This window comes from Rana temporaria, chromosome 1 (genome assembly GCF_905171775.1).
Source record: "Rana temporaria chromosome 1, aRanTem1.1, whole genome shotgun sequence".
Lineage (NCBI taxonomy): Eukaryota > Metazoa > Chordata > Amphibia > Anura > Ranidae > Rana > Rana temporaria.
In genome coordinates, this window is record NC_053489.1 from 352,605,316 (window position 1) to 352,624,033 (window position 18,718).

The window sequence follows — 18,718 nt, forward strand, 5'->3', positions numbered from 1 at the left end:
GGGCAACACGACTTCCAGCACAACGTTGGGAGGCAACTTGGACACGACTTGAGTATGAATCATCAGGCAACTTACAAGGCAACTTCAAGTCGCCTCCAGGACAGTAGGCTTTCCAGTGGCCAATCAAACAACAATCAGCTCTGTGGGAGGGAGGAGGGAGGGGTTTGCCTGAGAAGTGTATGTTATCTTCCTGTATTGTTGCTTCAGTTAAGACAGTGATCCGACTGAAATCAATGGGTACAAGTTGCCTACAAGTCGGATTGAAGTAGTACAGGGACCTTTTCTGAAGTCGGAGTGACTTCAGTAGTGTACATTAAGACGGCTCCATTCACTTCCATTGATTTTCTCAACCACACGACTTGGGACGATTTGGGGCAACTTCAAGTCGGATCCCAGGTCGCCCCTGTGTGAACCGGCTCTTAGACTCTGAGAAGGCTTTTGATATGGTAGAGTGGCCTTGCTAAAAATGGGAAGTGTTGGGAAGAATGGCTTTTCTGATTCATTTTAACCAGTTGTTATAGGTTCCTTTTAGTCCCCAAGTGGCACCTATTTGGCTTGAAAGCAAGTTTTCTACTTCCTTTCAGCTTCATCTTTCTCCAACCCTCTTTAACATTGCTATGGAACCTTTACTCTTTTCACTAGACCCCAAGGCCAATAACCTTGCTGCAAAAGGATCCCCAATTACACTGTGTCGAACATTTTGACATATGTAGGCGTTGTAATATGCCGAAATGTTACTGAATATGATGCACTAATGCAGCCACCACATCTAATGCCACGTACACACCATCACTTTATGTGATGAAAAAAAATGACCTTTTTAAAAAACGTCACTTTAATTGACCGTGTGTGGGGGAAAACGTTGTTTTATGTCTTGTAAAAAATGACCAAAAAAAATTGAAGCATGCTTCAATTTTATGTGTCGTTTTTCAAAAGTGCACTTTTTACTTCACAGAAATTGACCGTGTGTAGCAAAAAACGTTGTTTTCTAAGACGTTTTTTCATCCACGCATGCCCAGAAGCTACTTATGAAGCGAGCTTCAATGGGAAAACGTGGTGGAACGTAACCTCACTTTGCAAGATCATTGTGAGAAAACGATGGTGTGTAGGCAACTTCGTCTTTGAAAATTTAAGTTTCAAAAACGTAATTTTTTACTTCACAGAAAGTGTAGTTTTTTTTCATCACATAAAGTGATGGTGTGTACGCGGCATAAGGATTGATAAATTGCAAAATGATACATTATATTTCTTGGTTTAGATATTTTTTATATGGTAAATGTTGTACACAATTTGTTGTACACTGGTATCAGTGTAGTTTTTTTTCCTGTGTTGTTGTTTGTTTGCCTTACTTTGTAATGATGTGCTCACATGTGGCTGCAATTAGTAATGTCATGGCTGATCGACTGCCCTATGTTCATGCATTAATTAACCTAGCTCGTCCCTAGAGACAGGCAACTTTTCTTTCATTTTGGGTCACAGAGCTTCCTGTGTATGCCTTGTAATTTCCTATGTGTTGCATCACAAATGTAAGAGTGCTAATGTGATGAAAACACATCTCTTCCAGCATGGTAAGATTTCTGTTAATTGCTCTGCTTGTTTGTGTCTGTGTCAGATCAAATTACCATTAAGCTCTCTCCTGCCTGCTAGACTGGGAGACCCAGGGATTGTGGGATATGTAATTTTTTTTGCAGGAAGTGTTAGGTCTCAGACTACAAACAGAGGTCATCCATTAACTTGCGCAGTGCCATGTCGCATGCCTTATGTTTGAATACAAACAGAATATTCTGACATTGGAATGTGATGGTTTACTCTACTATAGGCTATGTGTACAGGGCAATAAATGACACCATACTACTACATGATCAATGCATATCTTATGCAGGTGAAAAACACAAGATGCAGGTAGGAAGTTTTTAATAAGGGCTTCTCTTTGGTGTTAGGTGTTCGAGCCAGAGGGGTTATGTAATCAGGGTTTGTTTAAGGTCATTGTTAACTGTAAAATAGGCTGTGTCACTTAAAAAAAAAAGTGCTACCATGTATATAGTTCAGGCACCCAAAGGCACAACACATGCCTCTAGTGTATCTCATTTGGCAAAGCTTTGGCAGTTCCTTGTAGTAATATAGTTTTCCTGTTCCCTCTCACCTCCCTCATATGCCAGCTGGCCACTGAATCAGCCTAGTGATGGGTCAATAGGAATAAGTGAAGGGTGAAAATAAGTGGACAAGTTCTAACACTACAGGGAAGTTTTCCAGCTTTGCCCAATCAGAAAGGCCTTGCGTACGACCTCTCACTTGTTCACTTAAATCATATGTAACGCTACCCCCGAAAGAGCCGCTGATTTGTTTTTGGGATCGGCATATTGAGTTACCTTAATGTGGCGTATGGGTGCAGTTGGAGAACAAAGCAGTGAGCGAGAGTCCAGACAGTGAATAAAGGGTTTTCCAATGCTTTATTCCAGGCCAAACACGGCCAACATCAACATTAAGTGGGAAGAGCAGGTTGATGAAGAAGAAAGAAGAACCTTGCAGTGTCAGGCCCAGATATTAATTGAGCAGTACTTGCTCAATAGAGTACCAAACTGTTATTCGTCGCCACTCTAGTTGGAGTGGGTAAAGTGCCCCCGGACAGACCCCTCTCACAAGCCTGGCAGCCGAAGCATCACTTAGGATTTTCTGGGAGGAACAGATCTCTCTCACAGACCTGGCTCTAGGGCCTCTGCCACAGGCCAATTACTTTTAGGTGAGCTAGATGGATAAATTGAGCGAATCCTCCCAGTAGGTTTGTAGCATAGGTCACCGGATGACAGCAACACGTACCTGTCACCATTCCCGTCACCAGATCCCGATTGGTTTGTTCAAGCCCTGTTGGACAACCTGCCTCCAGGTTCCCCTCAAGCTGACTCCCCAATCGAACGGCACCCAGCTTGGGATCCTTTCAATAGAACCGGGAACCCAGTAAGTCACTGGAGTCCCTTTTTACCTCAGGTTGAGGGTTTATGTAGACTGCAATTCTGGCCTGGTGGGCCTCGCTGGCGGGGTCCATGGATGCGCGCACCCTGAAGGTGGATGCCGCACCTGGAACTGGGACCCCGCGAAAACCCGGCTAGCACATGACACCTGTCCAGATACACCCCTCCCCAGCATGCCCCGCGAGGGAGAAACCCCTCCGACTGGCCGCCGGGGAAAGACGCCCCACCAGAACCCCTCCGGTGCCAACCGCTGGCCAGGGACGGCACCGCATCCCTGGAGCAAAGACTGACCCAGCGGACGCCCCCGGAGCGACATAAGTCCCAACCCCAGCAAATTCCGAATGGGAGCAAAGCAACTCTCCCACTCCCCACCAACTCCAGCGCAGTGCCCACACCGAAAGCAAGGGGGCGCCACATACTCCCCCCACTTGAATTGACACTGTCCCCAGTGTCCTAAAGCATTCGAGCCCGAATGCTGACTTGATACCAGCTAAAAAAAAATTAAAAAGGAGGAAAAGAAGGGAGGACAGAATTCACACATTGTATTACAACATGTGTATAACCTCCAGGGTCAGGAGGTGCAGAAGTAGCAGCAAAGAGAAGTGAACAAAAATAAGAAAAAAATTGTTCCTTTTCCTCGCTGAATGTTCCAGAGCTGCTGCTTAGAAATTGGCAAAGTCCCCACTCTAACTGACTGAACCCAGCCCCTCCCAGGAGTTCTGCACAAAAGTCTATGTGGTTCTGGAGGAGCAGGGGGGAAAGGGGAAACCGGGATGAAAATTTCAAACAGAGTGGGGGCAAATTCCTTACCCAAAACGTCTGCAGAGTTAGTAAACCATGCAAAGTCCGCATGTTTCTTACTGGTAATAACAAGGGTCAGGCAGCCAAATGGTGTCTCCTCTTGGGGTAGTATATTGCACGGTGAAGGTCTGATCTTTTTGTCCGGGGTACCTCAACACCACCCGGTCTCGGTAAATGTGTCAACCCCAACTCCAATCTTGATAGCATTTCTCAAATCTGGCCTTTAGATGGGGCAGCCTTGTATCGGCACCCACAAAGACATGAGGTGCCTTTAAGTATGACCAGACAGCCTCCTGGCACCAAGCCTCCCGCTCCTGATCAATCTGGTAAAGGAGAGGGGGTGGCACATATGGGTATTCCTACCCGTATTCAGTGGCGACCCTCTGGGCCACCACGCACTGCAAGTTAGCCAACTTAGGCAGGATCTGCGGGTCTCCCCATCCCGGCAACACCAAAGCGTCCAGTGCCCTTTTCAAAGCAGGAGCCACAAGGGGTACAGGTGTAGTGAGTGCAGTAACAGACACAAAACTTGACTCACCAACTCCCCAGGTCAGACGCGGGACATCCACGGACGACTGTTGGAACCCGCTCGGTGTACTCCTGCCGGAGCGCCTCTTCTCCCCTTGAGCACCATCAGAGGTACTGTATCTCTTGGAGCCCTGCGGCTCTGAGAGATGGTCAGTCATCAATCATAGGATCATCTGGCAGTAAGTTAAAGTCTGTTAGACGCCACTCCTCTGCTGACAAAGAACCGCAGGGTTTGGCTGTTGCAGAGTCTCCCTCCCAGTCTGAGGGGCACTGGGCAAGTAGACCTCGACCGCGGCTGCGGGAGGCTGGAGTGGATCCTTCTCCGGTAGGGGCACGCCACACGGAGACCGCTGTGGAAGTTGCAGTTGTCTCCGAAATGGCCTCGCCCTGAGTATTTGTCACGTCCGATGAGCTTGTCACACTGGATAGGACACTTTCTAAGTCCGGGTTTTCCCCAAGGCTTACCTCCAATGAGGAAGGTGGCGAGGTAGCCGAAGGTAGGGTCAGGGTGGACGACACTGAAATCACATCCGGGTCCCGGACTTCTGGTTCCACGATTATCACCAACGGGGAGGGTTCTGGCCATACTACTTCCTCCTCCGCGGTAAGGGTGGCGGTGATAAAGTTCACCCGATACTCCTTCGGAGCCTGTGTGGGTGAAATGGCCACAAACAAGTAGGCCCGGCATCACTGGCATCGGGCAAAGGGTTGGATATTCAGAGACAGATCCCCGCAACGGGGACAGGTTAGGCCCAACATCTCCATTCCTCCAGTAGACAGGAGGGCGAACTTTCCCTGGGTAGACAGGCGGACGCCCGTATTAGTCACAGGCACCCCAGACGGCATAAATACGCTGGAGACCCCCGATGAAGTGGTTGGGGGCCTCAATCTCTGGGCGGCAACGCCCGGTTGTCGGAAGGCGGACATCACCATGCGGTTCTCCTTCTCTCTTTGGCGCAAAATCACACTATACATCTCACGCAGGTGAGGGTGACTCCTCCCTCCTGGAAGAACTTGTCTGGACACATTGTAGGCGCGTGCTATGCCGCACGTACGCCCAAGCTTAGCGATGCAAAGTTAACTCCCTCACTGCCGGACAGTTCAAGTACATAACACTGGTAACAGCCGAATCCCGGACGAGCCCCCACGTGTAGCGCTACCCCCGAAGGAGCCGCTGATTTGTTTTTGGAATCGGCATATTGAGTTACCTTAATGTGGCGTATGGGTGCAGTTGGAGAACAGACAGTGAATAAAGGGTTTTCCAATGCTTTATTCCAGGCCAAACATGGCCAACATCAACATTAAGTGGGAAGAGCAGGTTGATGAAGAAGAAAGAAGAACCTTGCAGTGTCAGGTCCGGATATTAATTGAGCAGTACTTGCTCAATAGAGTACCAAACTGTTATTCGTCGCCACTCTAGTTGGAGTGGGTAAAGTGCCCCCGGACAGACCCCTCTCACAAGCCTGGCAGCCCAAGCGTCACTTAGGATTTTCTGGGAGGAACAGATCTCTCTCACAGACCTGGCTCTAGGGCCTCTGCCACAGGCCAATTACTTTAAGGTGAGCTAGATGGATAGATTGAGCAAATCCTCCCAGTAGGTTTGTAGCATAGGTCACCGGATGACAGCAACACGTACCTGTCACCATTCCGGTCACCAGATCCCGATTGGTTCGTTCAAGCCCTGTTGGACAACCTGCCTCCGGGTTCCCCTCAATCGAACGGCACCCAGCCTGGGATCCTTTGAATAGAACCGGGAACCCAGTAAGTCACTGGAGTCCCTTTTTACCTCAGGTTGAGGGTTTATGTAGACTGCAATTCTGGCCTGGTGGGCCTCGCTGGCGGAGTCCATGGATGCGCGCACCCTGAAGGTGGATGCCGCACCTGGAACTGGGACCCCGCGAAAACCCGGCCAGCACATGACACCTGTCCAGATACACCCCTCCCCAGCATGCCCCGCGAGGGAGAAACTCCTCCGACCGGCCGCCAGGGAAAGCCACCCCGCCAGAACCCCTCCAGTGCCAACCGCTGGCCATGGACGGCACCGCATCCCTGGAGCACAGACCGACCCAGCGGACGCCCCCGGAGCGACAGAAGTCCCAACCCCAGCAAATTCCGAATGGGAGCAAAGCAACTCTCCCACTCCCCACCAACTCCAGCGCAGTGCCCACACCGAAAGCAAGGGGGTGAACCTTTTTTATTTTTTGCTTTGGATAGAGTGGAGAGAGATTAGATTATTTTTCTTTTTCCTTTTTTTTTGCAGTCTATGCCCCTATAGTCACACTCTCTATTTGGCCTGGTGACCATTATCACAAAAAACAAAAAAAAACAACAGATTTTGGGTTGCCACCAGAACAGAAATAAAGAGGAAATGTTCCAATTGGAACACTAGTTCAGGTGATTCCCACATGTTGGAGGAATTTCCTCTCACTTCCTGTTGAAGCTTTGGGAAAGGAAGTGAAGGGAAATCTCCGCTAATAGGACACAGATGCCGAAAAGCCCCTCCATTGCTCTATCCCAAATGGATATAAGTTTTGCCTTCAGTCCTACTTTAGGCAGAGGGAGATATTTGTTAGAGGGCTGTTCCAATGTACAGTGTAGATTGTTATTTTTTAAAACACTGGCTGTCAACACTATGCACACCTATTCTCAGACTGAAAATTTCCAGCAGCACATTCCTATATTTTGGTGTAAGAATAAAGGAGTTTATTTCACAGTGTGACGGGGTTAGGGTTAACATGCTAAAAACAAGTTCTCCTTTCCTAATTCAGCTCCACCTCCTCTCCTGATTATGTTCAGGTTTCAGTCCCACAAAACGCCCCCTTTTTTTCCATGTCTGAATCACATAGTGAAGATTTGTTTTCTGTTCTTATGGACACAAATCTGTGTTATGTTATTTCATAGTGGTTTTTTTTTTTTCTCATGAGGAACAAAGGCCCCTTCAAAAAAAAAGTGAAGTTAATTAAAGAGACAACAGACAAACATTTGCTTTAATCATGTGCCAAGCAAGACAGTTTTAATGAGATTCAGTTTGTGCTAAAAGCCAAAAATCTATGTGTGTTCCTTGTCCAAAGGGTGCTGACATGTTCAAGCTTTATCTGTAATACAGTTTCATGGAATCTCCTACATGAGGTTGGAGGAGGGGAATATGTACGGTGTACGGTCCAAAGACACCAAAAACTTGATAACGATGATTATAAAAGTATAGTCATGACTGTTAGGTCCAAATACTACTTTTGATAGTCTTGCTGTTTACAAATCACAGTTTAGTCAGTTTAGTTTCAGGCTCCATGCACACTGAAGCTGATAAACTGCAGTTTATTGGCGTTTTTGCTTTTTTTTTTAAAGCCCATAAACTGAACTCTATGTTAGCCTATGTGCCCATGCACACCTGGGCGTTTTTTAGTGTTAACGAGCTTTGGAGTTTATTGGCTGTTTTCTGAACGCCCAAGATTTGCGTTCAAAGTGCAGTTTTTTGGCGGGGAAAACGCTGAAAAACGCAAAACGCTGAAAAACGCAGGTGCCAGCGTTTTTTAGCGTTTTTTAATCCATTGAAAAAAAAAAAGTAAAAAAAAAAGCTACACTGAAAAACGCTAAAAAACGTTGAAAGCTACTGCCGTTTTTTTTATAGCTTTTATCAGCTTCAGTGTGCATGAAGCCTCACAGTTTAACAGTTTCACAGTTTAGTCATGGCAGGTTATATGCTACCTACAGTTCAAGAGATGGCTCGTTCGTTAAAGCTGAACTCCAGGAATTATCTGTATTGCATAGTTATGGTCAATCATCTAGGTAAATTCAGTTAGTTGGCTGGAATGTAAAGTGATTCTAAAGGCATAATTTAAGGCTACTTTCACACAGGGGCGTCAGCGGTAAAGCGTCAGTAATTTTACCGCTGTGATAGCAATGCTTTTCGGGTGCTAGCGGGAACGCTGTATCCTGGTCTAGGCTGACAAGGCCCAGGTCTAGGGCAGCACTCTGCAGGGGGGCAGCACGTAAGAATCCCCGCCGGCTTGCGCTACACTGTTAGTGTAGCCCCAGTCTTATTTGAGCAATATGGGTCTATGAAGGATTGAGAAGTAATGAAGGTTTGAGAGCAATCCATTACAGTATTGGAGACCAGAAACCTGATCATCTGGGTATTATTATCCTCCTGATTTCTATTTCACCTAGAAGTGGTGTCGGACTTGGTTTTATATTTTGGAAGCACTTTATTTATTATTATCTTGGCAGCACATATTGGATCACTGTGCAATAATTATTAAGATTGATGATAGCACTGTATTAACCCCTAATTCAACTAATTTAAATATGACCAACCCCTTGCTGTTTAAGGGCCACACCCCTTGCTGTTTAAGACCAGCCCTGAAATGTTCGAGTGGGGACCCTAGTTCTGAGGGCCTGGGGGGGGGCAATGGATTCCCTTAATTTTCATAGATTTTCTCTCACTTCCTGTTTGGCTATGGGACAGGAAGTGAAGGAAAATCTCTGCAATGGAACACAGATGGTCAAAAATATACTGACAGGGGCTATAACCCTTTCTCACTCTACCCAAAATGAAAAGAAAAAGTGTTGCCTGTAGTTCTATAGGTCTAAGCACAGATTTCTGATCATTTCTGGGACCCGTGACACGTCCCAGAAGACTGCCAAAAGGGAGGGGGAGAGGAGAACTTCCGCTCGTGATTCAAGCTGAAGTGACAGTTAGTAACTGTCAAACATAGGTACCCACTCCCCCCTCCCCCCCCAAAAAAACATGCCAAATGTGGCAGGGGAGGAGGACTTGAAGCAGAACTTACCCTTTTGGGTGGAGTTCCGCTTTAAGGCCTCATGCACAAAGAGCCAATACAATATGCCACTTTTTTGATTGGGGAAAAGTGCCGGAGATGCATTCAGAGGTAAACGCAGATACAGACCCAAGCATGACTGTACATGGGCCACATTGTATACTTTTTACAGATGTCTTTTTTTTTACTTGGAGTTTATTGTAATCAGCATGGTATGATTCAGAAATACAAAGAATAACATCAGTAAAACAAAGCAAAGAAATTCCAAATAAACCTCAGCCATTTAATAAAGATCAAACAAAAATACATTCAGTCTGCACCATTCTTTAGAGTCAGGGTCCTCATGATAGTCCCCCTTACATCAGGATCCCCATCATAGCCCCCTTTACTTCAGGGTTCCCATCAGAGTCCCACCTTACATCAGGGTCCCAATCAGAGTCCATCAGAGTCCCATCTTACATCAGGATCCCCATCAGAGTCCCATCTTACATCAGGATCCCCATCAGAGTCCCATCTTACATCAGGATCCCCATCAGAGTCCCATCTTACATCAGGATCCCCATCAGAGTCCCATCTTACATCAGGATCCCCATCAGAGTCCATCAGAGTCCCATCTTACATCAGGATCCCCATCAGAGTCCCATCTTACATCAGGATCCCCATCAGAGTCCATCAGAGTCCCATCTTACATCGGGATCCCCATCAGAGCAGAGACTGTGCACATTAGCTGCAGGTTGGATAAAATCATGTAGCGGGCCATAGATTGGAAATCTTGGCTCTACAGAAATCAAGGCCAGGATAAGATCAGAATTCCCTGTTATTAAAATCTAGATAATATTGCTAAATGGCACATCTATTTTACTGAAGGCTGTTGGTAACAAAATATATTATCTTAACATGTGTATAGATATATATATATATATATCATCAGGGGCGGACTGACAACTCATGGGGCCCCCGGGCAATAGAAGATTATGGGGCCCCTGGGCTTACAGATGGCCACCACGCCAGGAGGTAGTGCAGAGGCGGGCAGCTAAAATCTCGGGATTTTCCCATCAAAAGCATGTCGGTTTCGGACATATCCGGGTCAGATCTAAAAAAAACATAGATTTTTACATACTGTCCCTGGTTTTACTGAGCCTGGCAACCCTGATGGGGCCCCCTAGTGGCATGGGGCCCTCGGGCAGTGCCAGAGTGACTCAATGGTCAGTCCGCCCCTGTATATCATACATAAACGAGTCTTTCTTTCCTAAGTTCTATTTAGCTTTCTGAAGCTTAGCGTTGTTTTTGGGATCTGCATGTCCTACCGACCTTGTTCAGCTAATGTATGTTTCACTGACTGCTTATCTCTATTAAAAGGGACACATTTTACATTCCAAAACACTTAAAAGCTTTCATTGTAGATACACTACAAGGCTAATCATGTCAAATTATCCATTCATTTCCACGGCAGGAATGTCTTCTCTGTAGATTTAATAATGTTTGTGTTTGCCTATATTTCTCTTTTCTTTTTGAACGGTATGATATTTCAAGGAGACATGGCACGACAAACGTTCAAAGCTGGAATAAAACGAGACTTTGTGTTTTCCTGACCGTTGAGTATTTTTGCAGCTGGGAGAGCTTCGTTCACAGACAGAGAGAGAGAGCAAGTTTGTGGTTTCTCCGAGGTATAAAAACATCACAGGTTTTAGCTCCGTCCGCCTTCTCCGCCGCTCCCTCCCCCATACACTTTCCCGGGCTCCAAATAAAAGAGAAGGCCTGTTCCAGGCTTGGTATATCTGGATTTCTGTGGCTTTTTTCAGAGGCTCAAATTAAAGTCTGGAATGTTAAAAATGAGCCATCTGATGCCAGATATAAACAGGGAATAATTTCAGCTCACCCTAAACTGTTCTGAAGTTTGGGCCTCAAGTCTCTTATTTGGAAAACCCATTTACTCCTAATTACAGTGTTAATTTCAGAAGTAAAGAAAGGGGTTTTTACCCTCTCATATACATAGTATAAAGTGCATATGATTACAGCTCAAAACAACATGTATAGCAAGACATAAACCATCCCCACTTGAGGTTAATGAAAAGATATTTATCTTCCAACATTAATGCATTAAGTGGTAAAAACACAGGCCTACATTGGTAATCAATAACTAATGCTGGCAACACATATGATACAAGTGGTTAAAGCATTATTTAGGACAATCATAAATACACCTTATGGTTTGACTGATAGCAAGTTCTGTCTAAGGCCCCGTACACACGAGGAGACATGTCCGATGAAAACGGTCCGCGGACCGTTTTCATCGGACATGTCTCTTGGGAGCTTTTGGTCTGATGTGTGTACACACCATCAGACCAAAATCCCTGCGGACAGAGAACGCGGTGACGTAGAAGACACCGACGTTCTCAAACACGGAAGTGCAATGCTTCCACGCATTCGTCGAATCAATTCGACGAATGCGCGGGATTTCGGGACGCTGGTTACACGTCATAACCAGCGGACATGTCCGATTAGGTGTACTAACCATCGGACATGTCCGACGGACATGTTTCCAGCGGACAAGTTTCTTAGCTTGCTAAGAAACCTTTGTCCGCTGGAAACCTGTCCGCTAGGCCGTACACACGGTCGGACATGTCCGCGGAAACTGGTCCGCGGACCAGTTTCAGCGGACATGTTCGACCGTGTGTACTGGGCCTAAGAGATTTACTGCATTCAGGGAAATCTCTCACAAGCAGCATTTGGTCATTTAAAAGAACAGGAGTAGCAGCCAGCACTGGTATTGACACCCATTAGTTCTAAGATGGGCAAACACTATCAGATCTATTCAGGGTTGCTGACAGAAATCATGGGGGCCAGGACAGCCCCCCTCTTCAAGCCCTGGAGACTACCATTAGAAATCATGGGGTCCTGTACAGAAAACCTGACACTCTCAACACATATTGTTTTATTTTTTTTGTTTTGTTTAAAAAGGCAGAGACGCAATAACCTCAACTCATGTTGTGTTAGAAAAAGATTGTAGCACCCTTCTAGAATAAGTTGCTAGAGAGGCTCAGGTAAATTATATTTTTTGTTTGGCTCCTCTGTAAACAATGGAGTGGTAAGTGATTATTAGTGTTGCTCACGAATATTCGTATTGCGAATATTCGGCTCGAATATGGCATATTCGAGTATTCGCGATATATTTCGAATTTCGCGGTGAATATTCGCAATTCCGAATATTCGCATTTTTTCAATTTTATTTTTAAAACAGATCACATCCTATCGACGTCTAAAAGCATTGCTGGTATGATTAGAGACCCTGGGCCGAGTAGCTAAGCTGAGGCGATCCTTTTATGTTGCCGAATTGAAAAAAAAAAAATTGCGAATTTTCGCTAATGCGAATGCGAAAAATGATTGCGAATTTTCGATAACTGTGGTAGGAGAACTCTGATTGTCTCTGATGCAAAAGGGGGGGGGGCTTTGTGTATGTTTCTGTTATGAATATTTGTATGTTTGATATTATTTTTTTTTGTAAGAAGGAAAAAATTGCGCATACCTTAAAAAAAGGGGAGAATACAGCAGCAACTCAAAAATGTTATACAACATAAATTAATACAAGACAGAAAATGGAGTCGCTCTACAAGAATAAAAAATATGTCTAGTGACAAGACATGTGGGCAAATTATAAAATAAGCAAGCGCAAATAACTTGTGAAATACACAGTGAAACAAATATATAAAGAAATATAGTCCCAATAATAGAAAAATAATCTTTCATAAAAATGTCTTTGATATGTGAAGTGAAAAAAAGTCCAAAGCATGCAGCATGAACGTGTTCAATCTTCAAGGTGTTTGATTGACAAACGGCTGTGACAGATGGATAGAGTAAAGAATCACCACCAATGCAAAACACTTTTTATTTTCTATTGTAAAATATCACGAATATTCTGAGCCAATCAGAGTGCTCCTTCCGCATTTGACGAATATTCGCAATTATTTTCTATTGTAAAATATCAAGAATATTCTGAGCCAATCAGAGTGCTCCTTCCGCATTTGCCGAATATTCGCAATTATTTTGTATTGTAAAATATCAAGAATATTCTGAGCCAATCAGAGTGCTCCTTCCGCATTTGCCGAATATTCGCAATTATTTTCTATTGTAAAATATCAAGAATATTCTGAGCCAATCAGAGTGCTCCTTCCGCATTTGCCGAATATTCGCAATTATTTTGTATTGTAAAATATCATGAATATTCTGAGCCAATCAGAGTGATCCTACAGCATTTGTCAAAATTGCGCAGTAAATATCGCATTCGCATTTTGCGAAATTTCGAAAAAATATCAAGAATATTCTGAGCCAATCAGAGTGCTCCTACCGCAGTTATCGAAATTTCGCAATTATTTTCGCATTCGCAATAGCGAAAATTCGCAATCATTTCATTTCGATAAAATATCACGAATATTCGAATTTAGCGAATATATCTCGAATATTCGACTATATATTCGAGATATATCGCGAAATCGAATATGGCGTATTCTGCTCAACACTAGTGATTATTTTTAGCTGCTCTGGGTGCCACTGGCTCCCTGCCTTCTAGTGGATTCTAGAATGCAGTGGGCTGGAAGAGACAGGCCCTTGGCCTGAATATTTACAGTATGTGGTCTCAGCCAATCCCTAGGGGAGCATGCTCAGTAGGTGGCTGAGGAAGACAAAAATAGTTTGGGGCCTGAAGCAGCAGAGTTCTTGTCCAGGAGGAGAGGATCCCAGTCTAAAGGGCTGCTGCCCTTCTGGGCTATTTAACTGAAAACTGCAGGAGTTCAATAAGGTCCCAACTCAGTAAGTGTTAGGGGACCTATTTACTGGAAATAGTTGCAGCTGGGTCAAGGGGGGTTTTCTGAGGATCTGGCCTGGATATTCACAGAAGATGTGTCTGGCCGACATTGGATGGAGGCATCCAAGTATACAGAGACATTGTGAATTATATAGGCCTGGATGTAAGATCCTAGTGACTGTCCACTATTTGAGAAATTGCTCCAGTGGTGCTGTAATGGGACCTTCCTGTTGCTAGAGTCCCAGGAGTGTCTTCTTCCCTAGTGTCTGGCAAGGTCAGAAATTGCCCTGTATAGAGTATAAGTGTGACGGCACTCGCCCTGCATGTGGGGGTACTTTTTGCCATGTACACACTCATCAATGCCCGGGACCAGGCGGGGACTTCGATCATGTGAAAGTCTAACATTAAGGCAATTCCCCAGCTTAGAGATGAGCAGTGTCACTGTGTGCAGTGTTCATCTGAAAAGTGCTGTCCCATGTCACTATACACTGTTGCCTGATGTATGTTGCATTTAGGAGGGACGCTGCAGAGCCCGCACCCTCTCCACCCAGGGCTGTCTTAATGAGAGGGCACACCTGGGCATGGGGGGCCCCTGCCCTTTCCCCAAAGCAGCTTGTCCTTGAGCCCGGGCTGCCCCTCTACATCCCAGATGTCCCCCCAGCACTCTGACCCCTCTTCATCCTAGATATCACCTACCTACTTGATTTCTGTTTACCTGCACTGTCTCCATTGTAGGGGCCCCGGAACATTACTTTGCCCAGGGGCCCATGATGCTATTAAGATGGCCCTGTCTCCACCGGTCCAGCATATCTCTTTTACCTCACTCCCAGTAACACTAGCACCTAGCATGGACCTCATGCGTAACTTCTTCCTGGTCTATGCTGCCAGGTTAAGGGCCTGGGGAATGCGTGTTTGATCCCAGTTGCTATAAGAAACTGACCACTGGGGAGGGAGCCAGAACACAACCCCCTCACTACTGGAGGATCTATCATCTGCCCAGGTACCATGCTTTATGGCTGGCTGCGATGTATCTTGCGCTAGTTCTTGGTTGCCCATAGCAAATGCATGACTCTTGTTTGACTTGCCGAGTAGACCTTTTGTAGCAGCTTTGGTTCATACCACATACAACATATGTACTTTACTGACCCTAGTTCTTTCATATGCCGAAACCATCATGCAACCCTTTGAATAACATCAGACCAGGCTTAGAACTGTTGATGTAACTTTACTTAAAAGTCTTGATAATACAATTCAACGTGAACAGTGGCCTGCCATAGTCTATTTTAGACGTTCCCCAAGTCCTGGCTAATTTCTGGATCCCCAGTGCCTCCTGCAAGGTGCATCAGTCCCCTTGTTATGCACCGACAGCATGTGCGACTCCCCCTGACCTCAGCTTTCTCCCTTTTATATATCCAAAAAGCTCGGAAACAGCAGCACACAATTTAACTCTTACCCTGCAGCCTGGGCCAGCCACTAACTGAACTAACATTTCTGCAGGCAACCTGCCTTCAAGTACAGAGGGTGGAGAGTGTCCTCTAGTTATTCCTGCACTAAATTCAGAGTATCCCAACGCCCATCCTGCACCCCAATCAAGTTGAGGCTGTCCAAGTTGTTGTGTACCTGGCTGCCTGTATACCTGAACAGGAAGAGAATTTAGGGCAAATCAGCGGGGACTGACTGATGTCTGCACTACAAAATCAAGGGGAAAAAATGCAGCTTTGTCTTCATGTGATATTTATCTTTCTCCAGTATGTTATAAATTTGATTATCCAAAAAGAATACTGTTATCAGGTGACAGCAGACCTTTTATAGACCTACACCGAATAACCATTACATAACCCTGTTCACAGTGCTCCAAGCCAACTGTGCGTGTGTATCCTGTTGGCCTCCCTCCACTTCGGGTGCTGGTCCCTTAAGGTGTACGCTCCGCTCTACATGTCCTCCACTATACCATGCTCAGGCCTACGGTGGGGCTAATGCCGCGTACACACCATCACTTTATGTGATGGAAAAAAACGTCATTTTCTGTGAAGTAAAAAACAACGTTTTTGAAACTTCAATTTTCAAAAACGACGTTGCCTACACACCATCGTTTTTTCACAATGCTCTAGCAAAGCGAGGTTCTGTTCACCACTTTTTTCCATTGAAGATAGCTTCATAACTAGCTTCTGGGCATGCGCGGGTTTAAAAATGTTGTTTTAAACGTCGTTTTTTGCTACACACGGTCAATCTTTGTGAAACAAAAAACGACGTTTTGAAAAACGACACAAAAAATTGAAGCATGCTTCAATTTTTTTTTTGTCGTTTTTCACAAGACATAAAACAACGTTTTCCCCCACACACGGTCATTTAAATTGAAGTTTTTAAAAATGTCGTTTTTTTTCATCACATAAAGTGATGGTGTGTACGCGGCATAAGGGGCTGGGACTGAGCTGAAGTTGGTACTTTTGTATTAGTTTACGACTGACATTAATAGAGTAAGGTCTGAGCTTGGTACAATGGTGTACATCTAATAACAACCATTAATTTATGAAAAAACTGAATGGGTTTGCCCAACCGTACTTCAGTGCGCCTAAGCATTTCCTGCTCTGCAGCGGCACATATAGATAGAAAATGTCTTGGGCCACCAATCAGGGCACCATGAAAGCTTCCTAATGGGATAGCTCAGGCAGGTTCAGACTAGGATATGAACATACATGACCCCATCCCTGCTAATGAGAATGATGCAGCTGGCCTAATAGACATTCCTGAAAGAGTAACTCCATTTTTGTTAAGAAAAAAACAATCCCCTCTGATCAATGTACATTGCAAGGATTTTAACATACTTTGTTGCAGATTCCTACATGTTTTGGCTCTCAAGAAATAGGTGTTTGTTGTGTGCTGAGTAAATCTGAATGGGAGTGACTTTTTCATTATTAATCAGCTGATACACTTGCAGCACTCTAAATAAGAAAGTTGCAGGGTCTGCATCCCTTAGAAATGCACACCCTGGTCCTTTGTATCTGTTTGCCATGTTTTATGGATAAAATACATACCTTTATTAGGCCACCAGGTATCGCCCGGGCAGGGATGGTTATCATTGAAACTTTATGTTTTCTACGACGTTGCTTTTCTTTTGTGTCAATTCTTTACATAGTAATCTGCCTGATAGGGAAATTCTTGGCCACAAAATTTTGTTGCCATATGTTCAGGTTATGTATGTGGACATTTTGTTTATGGATACCCAGTCCTCCTAGGGACACTTCGGAAGGACAATTTTGGTCTTCCATCTTTTTGTTATATTTTATGGGATATTAAGTCTGTTGCCTGTATGTTTATATTGCTCATGCCTTCTTTATACCATTATGTATTTTCTATCTTGTCTCTTTGTTTGCCTATCACGCAATGTAACCATCTAAAAACTGCTCTGATATGTTGGATTACATGCTAATAAAATCTTTGTAAAAGAAATGCACACCCTGGAATATTTTTTTTATTAACATTTAATTATAATATATCTTGTGTAGCAATTGAAAATCATGAAATATAGGGATAGAGCAGACTACACATACATATATTTATTGCAGATTCAAAGTCATACGATTTATTAGAAAACAGTACATGGATAACAAGCATCAATGCAACAATTTATTTAAAAACAAGACATTTGCCCCTGTATACTGTATATACAGTATGTAGGTCTCCCTTATTTGCTATGTATATCTTATACTATGTCCAAACAAGTCATATAAGTCAAATAGACCATTATTCCAAATGTCGAGATGTTGTTGGGATCCAAAGTTCCTCAACATGTTTCGCGGGACAAATAGCTTCATCGGCAGTGTTTTAAGTAACAGCGTTAAAATAAACGCCGTTACCTAACGCAGCCCTTAAGGGGAACGAGTAATCTACCTGATTACTCTTCCCCTCACGGTAAGGCCGTTCCCATTACTTGGGCGGCGTTACCGCAATTACATCTACCTGTGTCAGCAGCCGTCGGCCATCCATTATTAAAAAAGTGCGCCCCGTCCTCTGACCGGTCCGCTTTCTCTGTGGTTTCCAGGCAGAATTACACATTGCTGACCGCTGTATGAGATTCCAGGAATATGTCACCTACACCCGGCCAATCCCCACATCTGAGCTCGCTGGCGCCCTCCTATGTCCATATGTATCAGTCCTCCCACTGTGCACAATGTCCATAGACTACATCTCCCGTCAGGCAGTGCGGTGTGACGTCCCGACTCCTTCTTCCATTGGCCCAGCAATTTGTAAACCAGTAGGAGCTGACTGGACAGCCAATGACAGATTTGAGAGGGGGCGGAAGGATACACCAGGGGGTGGGGCCGGAAGTCGATACTGTTGCTATTGCGGGGCAACGCAGGAAGCGTCCCTAGAAGCAGAACTGATAGTGAGGAGAGCAAGTCCTGCACACATGTCGGGGTATAGACTGGTCAGTATATAATGTACAGTACAGGTCTAGACTAGACAGTATATAATGTACATTGTGGTGTCGGGGTACAGACTGGTCGGAATATAATGTACAGTATGGTTCTGGGTTTAGACTGGTCATAATATAATGTACAAACTGGTTGTATATAATGCAATTATTAATAAAACGCGCCTCCTCCTCTGACTGTTCCGTGATAGGCGGAACACAAATTTTCCCAGCAGAGCCTCTGTTTAGTGTTCAGCCTATTACGGATGCCTTCTCATCCTCAGCCTCGGACGAGAGGACATCCATGATAGGCGGAACACTGAACAGAGGCTCTGCTGGGAAAATTACTATTCCGCCGATCACGGAACAGCCTGAGGAGGAGGCGCGGCTTTTGAATAATGGATGGCCGCCGTCTGACATCTCTGCA